The following is a 13,789-nucleotide window of genomic DNA, read 5'->3' on the forward strand; positions in this document are numbered from 1 at the left end:
TGCATTGGGAGAGCCCTCTGGAGAGCCTTGCAGTTGCGGGCGGTGCAGTTGCCGTACCAAGCGGTGATACAGCCCAACAGGATGCTTTCAATTGTGCATCTGTAAAAGTTTGTGAGGGTTTTAGGTGACACAACACATTTCTTTAGCCTCCTGAGGTAAGTGCTCTTCGTTGTGTGTTGTGTAAATCTGTGTTTGAAATGCACTGCATGACTGAGGGAACTTACAGATAATTGTATGTGTGGGGTACAAAAAAACATGTTGAACACTGTTATTGCACACAGATGGTCCGTGCAACTTACAGTTTGTGACTTGTTAAGCACATTTTTACTCTTTAAATTACATAGGCTTGCCATAAAAGTATTTTTTTTATTATACTGAACAAAAATATAAACACATCATGTAAAGTGTTGGTCCCATGTTTTATGAACTGAAATATCCAAGAAATGCAAAAATCATATTTTTCTCATTTTGTGCACAAATTTGTTTACATCCCTGTAAGTGAGAATTTCTTCTTTTCCAATATAATCCATGGCGCGGCAGAGGGTCAGAGACAGGGAGGAACTGAATCCTACCGAGGTGCACCTTGTGTTGGGGACAATAAAAGGCAACTAAAAAATGTGCAGTTTTGTCACACAACACAATGCCACAGATGTGTCAAGTTTTGAGGGAGGGTGCAATTTGGATTGTGAATGCAAGAATATCCATCAGAGCTGTTGCCAGAGAATCGAATATTAATTTATCTACCCTAAGAAGCCTCCAACACTGTATTAGAGAATTTGGCAGTACTTCCTACCTGCATCACAACCGCAGACTGCACAACTGAATAATGTCTGCACAAACTGTCAGAAACCCTCACAGGGAAGCTCATCTGCATGCTCATCGTCCTCACCAGGGTCTTGACCTGAATGCAGTTTGGCATCGTAACCGACTTCAGTGGGCAAATGCTCAACTTCGATGGCCACTGGCACTCTAGAGAAGTGTGCTCTTCATGGATGAATCCTGGTTTAGACTGTTCCCGTGCAGATTGCAGACAGCGTGTATAGCGTTGTGTGGATGAGTGATTTACTGCTGTCAACGTTGTGAACAACGTTGAGTGCCCCATGGTTGCGGCGGGGTTATGGTATGGGTAGGCATAAGCTCCTTTACAGTTATTGCATTGTAGTGGCTTGTGGACAACTGCTCTTACTGCATACTTTACTTAACCTAACTTTACGTGTAGGGATGTGCCCTTTATCAAGAAACAAAAGAACCAACAGACTTTCCTCCTTTTCCCCATATATCATGTGGTTCAGGCCTCCCACGACACCACAGCTATGACTCCTTTAACTGGTGCTCTACTCCACAGTTCAAAGCATAATACTTCGGAATTTGCAATTCTTGTGATTCCCAAAGCTTTCCTCTTCAGAAACCCAATTAACCAGAACAAGCCCACTCCTGGTCACTCTGTTTCCACTCTTCCCAACACATGCTTCACCTTCTTCGAAACCTCAAGCGGGTTTCCGAGGTATACATCCTTACTCAAAAAACGCATCCCAACAAGAAACAAATCCTTATCCGACCTACACCCATCATCTATTCCAATTTTTACCATTTCCTTTTTGATCTATTCTATGACACTACGGTTTTCTATTCATCATCTTCAACTTTACTCAACACTGTTCTCAATTCAGACTTGGTATCCTATTCCGCCATTATCCTCCTTCTGTGACGACTCCAAACTATGACAAGGATGAACCACCGTGGGGTTTATCGGTGGTTGGCCTCCAACGTTATGGTGCATTACTGCCACCTACTGTACTGGAGTGTGGGCCAGAGACAAGGAGGAACTAAATCCTACCTGCCAGCCTGATTCTTTTAAGGGCCCAGTGCCGTCAAAAATGTGATTTAGTTGTTCTTGTGTTTTATATATACTGAGTGTACAAAACATCAGGAACAACCTCCTAATATTTAGTTACACCCCCTTTGCCATCAGAACAGCCTCAATTCATCAGGGCATGGACTGTACAAGGTGTTAAAAGCATTACTCGGGGATGCTGGCCCATGTTGTCTCCATTGCTTCACATAGCTGTTTCAAGTTGGCTGACTGTCCTTTGGGCAGTGGACCATTCTTGATACACAGGGGAAATTGTTGAGTGAAAAACCCAGCAGCATTACAGTTCTTAACACACCCGAACCATGCGCCTGTCACCTACTACTATACCCCGTTCAAAGGCACTTACAGTGCATTCGGGAAGTATTCAGACCCTCTGACATTTTCCACATTTTGTTACATTACAGCCTTATACTAAAATAGATGAAATTGTTGTTGTTGTTTTCAAATCAATCTACATACAGTACCCCATAATGACAAACCAAAAAAGGGTTTTAGGAATTTTTGGAAATTTATAATTTTTATATTAAAAAAAAATCACATCTACATAAGTATTCAGACCCTTTACTCAGTATTTTGTTGAAGCACCTTTGGCAATGATCACAGCCTTGAGTCTTCTTGGGTATGACGCTATAAGCTTGGCACACCTGTATTTGGGGAGTTTCTCTCCTTCTTGTCTGCTGATCCTCTCAAGCTCTGTCAGATTGGATGGGGAGCGTCACTGCACAGCTATTTTCAGGTGTCTCCAGAGATGTTAGATCGGCCTCAATTCCGGTCTCTAGCTGGGCTACTCAAGGACATTCAGAGATGTGTCCCGAAGCCACTCCTGCGTTGTCTTGGCTGTGTGCTTAGGGTTGTTCTCCTGTTGGAAGGTGAACCTTTGCCCCAGTGTGAGGTCCTGAGCATTCTGGAGCAAGTTTTCATCAAGGATCTCGCTGTACTTTTCTCCGTGAATCTTACCCTCAATCCTGACTAGTCTCCCAGTCCCTGCCACTGAAAAACATCCCTACAGCATGACGCTGCCATCACCATGCTTCACCATTTCCTTCAGACATGTCGCTTGGCATTCAGGCCATAGAGTTCAATCGTGGCTTCAATAGACCAGAGAATCTTGTTTCTGATGGTCTGATAGTCCTTTAGGTGCCTTTTGGCAAACTCCAAGCGGGCTGTCATGTGCCTTTTACTATGGAGTGGCTTCCGTCTGGATGCTCTACCATAAAGGCCTGATTGGTGGAGTGCTTCAGAGATGGTTGTCCTTCTAGAAGTTTCTCCCATCTTCACAGAGGAACTCTGGAAGTCTGTCAGAGTGACCATTGTGTTCTTTGTCACCTCCCTGACCAAGGCCCTTCTCCCCGATTTCTCAGTTTGGCCAGGCAACAAGCTCTAGGAAGAGTCTTGGTGGTTGCAAATGTATTCCATTTAAGAATGATGGTGGCCACTGTGTTCTTGGATACCTTCAATGCTGCAGAAATGTTTTGGAGCCCTTCCCTGCTCTGTGCCTCGGCACAATCCTCTTGGAGCTCTAAGGACAATTCCTTCAAACTCATGGCTTGATTTTTGCTGTGACATGCACAGTCAACTGGGGGAACTTATATAGACAGATGTGTGGCTTTCCAAATCATGTCCAATCAATTTAATTTACCACAGGTGGACTCCAATCAAGTTGTAGAAACATCCTCTTAGGGATCCCTTAAGCTCGAATCCCGCTCGAATCCCGTTACCGGGATAGATTTAACAACATCCGGTGAAATTGCAGCTGCAGAAATATAAATATTTAACATTCATATAAAAACAAGTGTAATACATCAAAATAAAGCTTAACCTCTTCTTAATCAAATCAAATCAAATGTTATTTGTCACATACACATGGTTAGCAGATGTTAATGCGAGTGTAGCGAAATGCTTGTGCTTCTAGTTCCGACAATGCAGTAATAACCAACAAGTAATCTAACTAACAATTCCAAAACTACTGTCTTATACACAGTGTAAGGGGATAAAGAATATAAGGATATATGAATGAGTGATGGTACAGAGCAGCATAGGCAAGATACAGTAGATGATATCGAGTACAGTATATACATATGAGATGAGTATGTAAACAAAGTGGCATAGTTCAAGTGGCTAGTGATACATGTATTACATAAGGATGCAGTAGATGATATAGAGTACAGTATATACGTATGCATATGAGATTAATAATGTAGGGTAAGTAATATTATATAAGGTAGCATTGTTTAAAGTGGCTAGTGATATATTTACATCATTTCCCATCAATTCCCATTATTAAAGTGGCTGGAGTTGAGTCAGTGTCATTGTCAGTGTGTTGGCAGCAGCCACTCAATGTTAGTGGTGGCTGTTTAACAGTCTGGTGGCCTTGAGATAGAAGCTGTTTTTCAGTCTCTCGGTCCCAGCTTTGATGCACCTGTACTGACCTCGCCTTCTGGATGATAGCAGGGTGAACAGGCAGTGGCTCGGGTGGTTGATGTCCTTGATGATCTTTATGGCCTTCCTGTAACATCGGGTGGTGTAGGTGTCCTGGAGGGCAGGTAGTTTGCCCCCGGTGATGCGTTGTGCAGACCTCACTACCCTCTGGAGAGCCTTACGGTTGAGGGCGGAGCAGTTGCCGTACCAGGCGGTGATACAGCCCGCCAGGATGCTCTCGATTGTGCATCTGTAGAAGTTTGTGAGTGCTTTTGGTGACAAGCCAAATTTCTTCAGCCTCCTGAGGTTGAAGAGGCACTGCTGCGCCTTCCTCACGATGCTGTCTGTGATGTGTATGCCGAGGAACTTAAAACTTGCTACCCTCTCCACTACTGTTCCATCGATGTGGATAGGGGGGTGTTCCCTCTGCTGTTTCCTGAAGTCCACAATCATCTCCTTAGTTTGTTGACGTTGAGTGTGAGGTTATTTTCCTGACACCACACTCCGAGGGCCCTCACCACCTCCCTGTAGGCCGTCTCGTCGTTGTTGGTAATCAAGCCTACCACTGTTGTGTCGTCCGCAAACTTGATGATTGAGTTGGAGGCGTGCGTGGCCACGCAGTCGTGGGTGAACAGGGAGTACAGGAGATGGCTCAGAACGCACCCTTGTGGGGCCCCAGTGTTGAGGATCAGCGGGGAGGAGATGTTGTTGCCTACCCTCACCACCTGGGGGCGGCCCGTCAGGAAGTCCAGTACCCAGTTGCACAGGGCGGGGTCGAGACCCAGGGTCTCGAGCTTGATGACGAGCTTGGAGGGTACTATGGTGTTGAATGCCGAGCTGTAGTCGATGAACAGCATTCTCACATAGGTATTCCTCTTGTCCAGATGGGTTAGGGCAGTGTGCAGTGTGGTTGAGATTGCATCGTCTGTGGACCTATTTGGGCGGTAAGCAAATTGGAGTGGGTCTAGGGTGTCAGGTAGGGTGGAGGTGATATGGTCCTTGACTAGTCTCTCAAAGCACTTCATGATGACGAATGTGAGTGCTACGGGGCGGTAGTCGTTTAGCTCAGTTACCTTAGCTTTCTTGGGAACAGGAACAATGGTGGCCCTCTTGAAGCATGTGGGAACAGCAGACTGGTATAGGGATTGATTGAATATGTCCGTAAACACACCGGCCAGCTGGTCTGCGCATGCTCTGAGGGCGCGGCTGGGGATGCCGTCTGGGCCTGCAGCCTTGCGAGGGTTAACACATTTAAATGTCTTACTCACCTCGGCTGCAGTGAAGGAGAGACCGCATGTTTTCGTTGCAGGCCGTGTCAGTGGCACTGTATTGTCCTCAAAGCGGGCAAAAAAGTTATTTAGTCTGCCTGGGAGCAAGACATCCTGGTCCGTGACTGGGCTGGATTTCTTCCTGTAGTCCGTGATTGACTGTAGACCCTGGCACATGCCTCTTGTGTCTGAGCCGTTGAATTGAGATTCTACTTTGTCTCTGTACTGACGCTTAGCTTGTTTGATAGCCTTGCGGAGGGAATAGCTGCACTGTTTGTATTCAATCATGTTACCAGACACCTTGCCCTGATTAAAAGCAGTGGTTCGCGCTTTCAGTTTCACCCGAATGCTGCCATCAATCCACGGTTTCTGGTTAGGGAATGTTTTAATCGTTGCTATGGGAACGACATCTTCAACGCACGTTCTAATGAACTCGCACACCGAATCAGCGTATTCATCAATATTGTTATCTGACGCAATACGAAACATGTCCCAGTCCACGTGATGGAAGCAGTCTTGGAGTGTGGAGTCAGCTTGGTCGGACCAGCGTTGGACAGACCTCAGCGTGGGAGCCTCTTGTTTTAGTTTCTGTCTGTAGGCAGGGATCAACAAAATGGAGTCGTGGTCAGCTTTTCCGAAAGGGGGGCGGGGCAGGGCCTTATATGCGTTGCGGAAGTTAGAGTAACAATGATCCAAGGTCTTTCCACCCCTGGTTGCGCAATCGATATGCTGATAAAATTTAGGGAGTCTTGTTTTCAGATTAGCCTTGTTAAAATCCCCAGCTACAATGACTGCAGCCTCCGGATAAATCGTTTCCAGTTTGCAGAGAGTTAAATAAAGTTTGTTCAGAGCCATCGATGTGTCTGCTTGGGGGGGGATATATACGGCTGTGATTATAATCGAAGAGAATTCTTGTGGTAGATAATGCGGTCTACATTTGATTGTGAGGAATTCTAAATCAGGTGAACAGAAGGATTTGAGTTCCTGTATGTTTCTTTCATCACACCATGTCACGTTAGCCATAAGGCATACGCCCTCGCCCCTCTTCTTACCAGAAAGATGTTTGTTTCTGTCGGCGCGATGCGTGGAGAAACCCGTTGGCTGCACCGCCTCGGATAGCGTCTCTCCAGTGAGCCATGTTTCCGTGAAGCAAAGAACGTTGCAGTCTCTGATGTCCCTCTGGAATGCTACCCTTGCTCGGATTTCATCAACCTTGTTGTCAAGAGACTGGACATTGGCAAGAAGAATGCTAGGGAGTGGTGCACGGTGTGCCCGTCTCCGGAGTCTGACCAGAAGACCGCCTCGTTTCCCTCTTTTTCGGAGTCGTTTTTTTGGGTCGCTGCATGGGATCCACTCCGTTGTCCTGTTTGTAAGGCAGAACACAGGGTCCGCGTCGCGAAAAACATATTCTTGGTCGTACTGATGGTGAGTTGACGCTGATCTTATATTCAGTAGTTCTTCTCGACTGTATGTAATGAAACCTAAGATGACCTGGGGTACTAATTTAAGAAATAACACGTAAAAAAACTAAAAACTGCATTGTTTCCTAGGAACGCGAAGCGAGGCGGCCATCTCTGTCGGCGCCGGAACCCAAAAATAAACTGAACACTCCATACAGATGTCAGATTTCAAAAAGGCTTTACCGCGAAAGCACACCATGCGATTATCTGAGGACAGCGCCCCGCATACAAAAACATGAAAACCATTTTGCAACAAGGCAGTTGTGACACGAAAGTCAGAAATAGCAATATAATAAATGCCTTACATTTGAAGATTGTCACGTTCTGACCATAGTTCTTTTGTGTTTTCCTTGTTTTAGTGTTGGTCGGTAAATTCCTTCTTTATATCCCCAAAATGTCAATTTATTTGGCGTGTTTGTTTCAGAAATACACCGGTTCCAACTTGCCCAACATGACTACAAAGTATCTAAGTTACCTGTAAACTTGGTCCAAACATTTCAAACAACGTTTCTAATCCAACCACAGGTACCCTAAAGTGTAAATAATCACTACATTTTAAGATGGGATAAACTGTTTCTAAAACCGGAGAAAAATAACGAGGAGCACGCTCTTCTTCACATGCACAAAAACACTTGAGTCTGAGTGGATTGTACTCGGAGGTTTCTCCTGCCAAATCAGTTCTGTTATACTCAGACATTATTTTTACAGTTTTAGAAACTTTTGAGTGTTTTCTATCCAATACTACCATGCAAATGCATATCCTAGCTTCTGGGCCTGAAAAACAGGCAGTTTGCTTTTCATCCGGATGTGAAATTACACATACACATACACAGAGTTACACATGGTGAAATTACACATACAACAACACAGAGTTACACATGGAGTAAAACAAATATACAATCGATACTACAGTAGAAAAATAAGTCTATATACAATGTGAGCAAATGAGGTGAGATAAGGGAGGTAAAGGCAAAAATAAATACAATACAGCAAGTAAAACCCTGGAATGGTAGTTTTGCAGTGGACGAATGTGCAAAGTAGAAATAAAAATAATGGGGTGCAAAGGAGCAAAATAAATAAATAAATACAGTAGGGGAAGAGGTAGTTGTTTGGGCTAAATTATAGATGGGCTATGTACAGGTGCAGTAATCTGTGAGCTGCTCTGATAGCTGGTGCTTAAAGCTAGTGAGGGAGATACGTTTTTCCAGTTTCAGAGATTTTTGTAGTTTGTTCCAGTCATTTGCAGCAGAGAACTGGAGGGAGAGGCGGCCAAAGGAAGAATTGGTTTTGGGGGTGACCAGAGAGATATACCTGCTCCAGCGCGTCATTTTCATCAAGCCAGAATCGTTCTATGGTGCTACCCGTGCCAGGGTTAGGACTGTAACCACCAGAGGACTTGAAAATGAGCCAGAGCTCATTAAAGAAAAAGCATTAAAGACTGTGTTAATGAGTACTTAAGGTCACCGAGAAAGTCTGGACATAGCCTGCTCTCTCTTATGCAAATAATTAGGCACGTTCCCATGTTTACTATAATATGTACTGTCGGCTAAAAAGCATTTAAAGCATTTTGAAGATATAAGCCACCTGCATTTGTTTATTAGGCTACTGTACTGTCTGAAGTTGGAAGTTTACATACACCGTAGCCAAATACATTTAAACTCAGGTTTTCACAATTCCTGACATTTCATCCTAGTAAAAGGATCATCTCTTTTTTTTAAGGATATGAAATGTCAAAATAATAGTGGAGAGAATGATTTATTTCAGCTTTTATATTTTTTAACACATTCCAAGTGGGTCAGAAGTTTACATACACTCAATTAGTATTCGGTAGCATTGCCTTTACATTTTTTTACTTGGGTCAAACTGTCACGCCCTGGTCTTAGTATTTTGTGTTTTCTTTATTATTTTGGTCAGGCAAGGGTGTGACATGGGTTAATTATGTGGTTTGTTTTGTCTTGGGGTTTTGTAGATATTGGGATTGTGGTATAGTGGGGTTGTCTAGAAAAGTCTATGGTTGGCTGAAGTGGTTCTCAATCAGAGGCAGGTGTTTATTGTTGTCTCTGATTGGGAACCATATTTAGGCAGCCATATTCTTTGAGTGTTTCGTGAGTGATTGTTCCTGTCTCTGTGTTAGTTTGCACCAGATAAGGCTGTTTGGGTTTTCACGTTTATTGTTTGTATTGTTCATGTTTATCTTTTTATTAAACATTAATCGAAATAACCACGCTGCATTTTGGTCCTCCTCTCATTCACCAGAAGAAAACCTTAACACAAACATTTCGGGTTGACTTCCACAAGCTTCCCACAATTCGTTGGGTGAATGTCTGCCCATTCCACCTGCCATAGCTGGTGTAACTGAGTCAGGTTTGTAGGTGTCCTTGCTCGAACACGCTTTTTCAGGTCTGCCCACAAATGTTTTAATGGATGGATGTCAGGGCTTTGTGATGGCCACTCTAATACCTTGACTTTGTTGTCTTTAAGCCATTTTGCCACAACTTTAGAAGTATGCTTGGGGTCATTGTTCATTTGGAAGACCCACTTGCGATCAAGCTTTAACTTCCTGACTGATGTCCTGAGATGTTGCTTCAATATATCCACATAATTTTGATTCCTCATGATGCCATCTTGCGAAGTACTCCCTCCTGCAGCAAAGCACCCCCACAACATGATGCTGCCACCCCCGTGCCTCACGGTTGGGATGGTGTTCTTCGGCTTTTAAGGCCCCACTTTTTCCTCAAAACATAACAATAGTCATTCTGGTCAAACAGTTCTATTTTTGTTTCATCAGAACAGAGGACATCTCTCCAAAAAGTACAAGTTTGTCCCCATGTGCAGTTGCAAACCTTAGTCTGGCTTTTTTTGATGTCCCATGTCACAAGTATGTGTAAACAATTCATGGGAGATGAAAAAGTCCCAGTTCTTCCATTGCCTGCATACTCCAACATGTCACCTATTGAGCATGTTTGGGATGCTCTGGATTGACATGTACGACAGCCTGTTCCAGTTCCCGCCAATATCCAGAAATGTTGCACAGCAATTGAAGATGAGTAGGACAACATTCCACAGGCCACAATCAACAGCCTGATCAACTATCTGAAGGAAATGTGTCATGAGGCAAATGTTGGTCACTTCAAATACTGACTGATACATGCCCCTATTTTTCTAAAGGTTTATTTGACTACCAGATGCATATCTATCTTCTCAGCCATGTGACATTCATAAATTGACTGTCTTATATGAACTGTAACTGTATATTTTTATTATATTTACAAACAGTTTCCGAGTTAGAAACACTTCTGACCACAACATGGCTTCCAAGATCGACCTCCCGCTTCCTCACAATAAAAAATATATATCATAGAAATAAAATTCACTGCACTACGCTGCCTTTCTGTTCATAACAAACCAGATATGATCCCTACACAGGCCCAAGGAAAGTCTAGGTGGATGGGCTAGTACCGCACGGCAAGTGGTACCGATGCACCAAGTCTGGAATCAACAGGACCCTAAACAGCTTCTATCCCCAAGCCATAGGACTGCTAAATAGTTAACCAAATAGCTACCTGGACTGTTATGTTCCCGTGCAAGTGAAACAAAAATGTCACTCAAACAGAAGGGGGAATTAACAAAGAGTCACTGACAACAACCAAAATCAGATAGGTGGGGTTCTAGGACAGGTTCTGAAAGACAATCATGGGATGTCCACTGAAAGTTGACTAGCAACAACTGGTACCTAAAAGATACCAACAATGAACACCCCACTAAATTTGCCTAAGAATATGCAAACACAATAAAACCCCACCCCAAACTTAAAGACAGGAAGCAAATCAGTGGACCAAAATGAAAACAGGGAAGATCCCCAAAAACATTTTTTTTGTCAAACAGGGAGAGCCAGATAAAGATGGTAAAAGCCTCAACATCTCTCAAGCCAAATGGAGCAATGGGCCAGCCACTCTTAAATATAATCTTTGCCAGCACAGGTGAAAAACATATTGACTAAAGAGGTGACACCATTTGGAGTGGGCAACGTGCTAATATTCTAATGTACAACCTCAAAATATAAATGGAAAAAACAAAGCCTGTAACACCTTCCCCCTTAAGACAAAACATATATCAAATATTTTCATTTGAGGGGGTCAAACATCTACTCATTCAAGGGCTTTCCTTTATTTTTACTATGTTCTACATTGTAGAATAATACTGAGGTCATCAAAACTATGAGATAACACATATGGAATCATGTAATAACCAAAAAAGATTTTATTTTTGACATTCTGTAAATAGCCACCCTTTGCCTTGATAGCAGCTTTGCTGGAATGTATTTCTGTAACTTCTTCTTATCTTCTTATGTTTCACTAACTTGCAGGGGCAGTATTGAGTAGCTTGGATGAAAGGTTCCCAGAGTAAACGGCCTGCTCCTCGGCCTGCTCCTCAGTCCCAGTTACTAATATATACATATTATTATTAAGTCTATAACAGTTTCTTTGAAGAGAGGGATGACTGTGGCAGCTATCCAATCTTTGGGGATCTCAGACGATACGAAAGAGGTTGAACAGGCTGGTAATAGGGGTTGCAACAATTTCGGCAGATAATTTTAGAAAGAGAGAGTCCAGATTGTCTAGCCCAGCTGATATGCAGGGATCCAGGTTTTGCAGCTCTTTCAGAACATCAACTGCCTGGATTTGGGTGAAGGAGAAGCAGGGCGGGGGGGGGGGGGGGGGGGGCTTGGGCAAGTTGCTGCAGGGGGTGCTGAGCAGTTGGCCAGGGTAGGGGTAGCCAGGTGGAAAGCATGGGCAGTCGTAGAGAAATTCTTATTGAAATGTTTGATTATCCTAGATTTATCGGTGGTGACAGTGTTTCCTAGCCTCAGTGCAGTGGGCATCTGGGAGGAGTTACTCTTATTCTCCATGGAGTGTCCAGTGTCCCAAAACGTTTGGAATTAGTGCACCAGGATACACATTTATTTTTGAGAAAGCTAGCCTTAGCTTTCCTAACTGACTGAGTGTATTGGTTTCTGACTTCCCTGAAAAGTTGCAAATCGAGGGGGCTATTCGATGCTAATGCAGAATGCCACAGGATGTTTTTGTGCTGGTCAAGGGCAGTCAAGTCTGGGGTGAACCAAGGGCTATGTCTGTTCTTAGTTCTACAATTTTTGAATTGGTGCTTATTTGAGATGGTGAGGAAAGCACTTTTAAAGAGCAACCAGGCATCCTCTACTGACGGGATGAGGTCAATATCCTTCCAGGATACTCGGGCCATGTCGATTAGAAATGCCTGCTCGCTGAAGTGTTTTAGGGAGCGTTTGACAGTGATGATGGGTGGTCGTTTGACTGCGGACCCATTACGCACGCAGGCAATGAGGCAGTGATCGCTGAGATCCTGGTTGAAGACAGCAGAGGTGTATGTAGAGGTCAAGTTGGTCAGGATGATATCTAAGAGGCTGCCCATGGTTACGGATTTAGGGTTGTACCTGGCTGATTCCTTGATAATTTGTGTTGAAAGCATCTAGCTTAGATTGAGGGCATCTAGTTTAGATTGTAGGACGGCCAGTGTGTTAACTTGTTATGGCTGCAATCCCGGTATCGGGATCGATATGACAACTACCAGTGAAAATAGAGGGCGCCAAATTCAAACCACAGAAATCTCATAATTACAATTCCTAAAACATACATTTGTATTATATAATTTTAAAGCTATTCTCGATGTTAATCCCACCAAACTGTCCGATTTCAAATAGACTTTTCAGCGGAAGCACTACAAACGATTATGTTAGGTCTCCACCAAGCCACAATAAGCAAAGCCATTTTCCAGCAAAACATAGCATTCACAAAACGCATTAATAAAGATAAAATTAATCACTAACCTTGAATTATCTTGATCAGATGACACTCATAGGACTTCATGTTACACAATACATGCATGTTTTGTTTGATCAAAAAAATCTGAATTTACATTGGCGTGTTAGATTCACTAGTTCCAAAACATCAAGTGATTTTGCGTTGCCACATCGTTTCAACAGAAATACTCATCATAAATGTAGATGATAATACAAGTTATACACGTGGAATTATAGATATACCTCTCCTTAATGCAACCGCTGTGTCAGATTTCAAAAAGAGTTTACGAAAAAGCAACCCATGCAATAATCTGAGATGGCGCTCAGAACAGAAGGTTCCGTAACCGTCAGTAGAAACATGTCAAACGATGTACTGAATCAATCTTTAGAATGTTGTTTACATATATCTTGAATAACGTTCCAATTAGAATTACTTCAGATGATCGGTGGAACGCAAGTCCTTCCCCTGTGAACGCACCTGGTGAAAGCATGGTCCACTCATGGCTGTGGTGACTATTTCCTGTGTCAATCGACCCCCCCCCCCTTCACATTAGAGTCATCAGACAAAGTTCTATTGACTTCTGAAATCTAATGGAAGGCGTAGGAAGTGAAAACACATCCATATCTCGTTGTAATTTCAATGAGACCTTGGTTGAAAATCTGGAAGTGGAAGGAAGTGGAATTTCTCAGGTTTTTGCCTGCTATATGAGTTCTGTTATACTCACAAACATAATTCAAACAGTTCAGAGTGTTTTCTATCCAATACTACCATGCAAATGCATATCCTAGCTTCTGGGCCCGAGAAACAGGCAGTTTGCTTTTCATCCGGACGTGAAATTACTCCCCCTAGCGCAAAGAGGTCACAAGTCACCATTCAAAAACAAGCAGTAAATCTAAAAAAATGACATTGCGACCAAAGAGAACAGACAAAATA

This window comes from Oncorhynchus kisutch, linkage group LG15, assembly GCF_002021735.2.
Source record: "Oncorhynchus kisutch isolate 150728-3 linkage group LG15, Okis_V2, whole genome shotgun sequence".
In the NCBI taxonomy this organism is placed as follows: domain Eukaryota; kingdom Metazoa; phylum Chordata; class Actinopteri; order Salmoniformes; family Salmonidae; genus Oncorhynchus; species Oncorhynchus kisutch.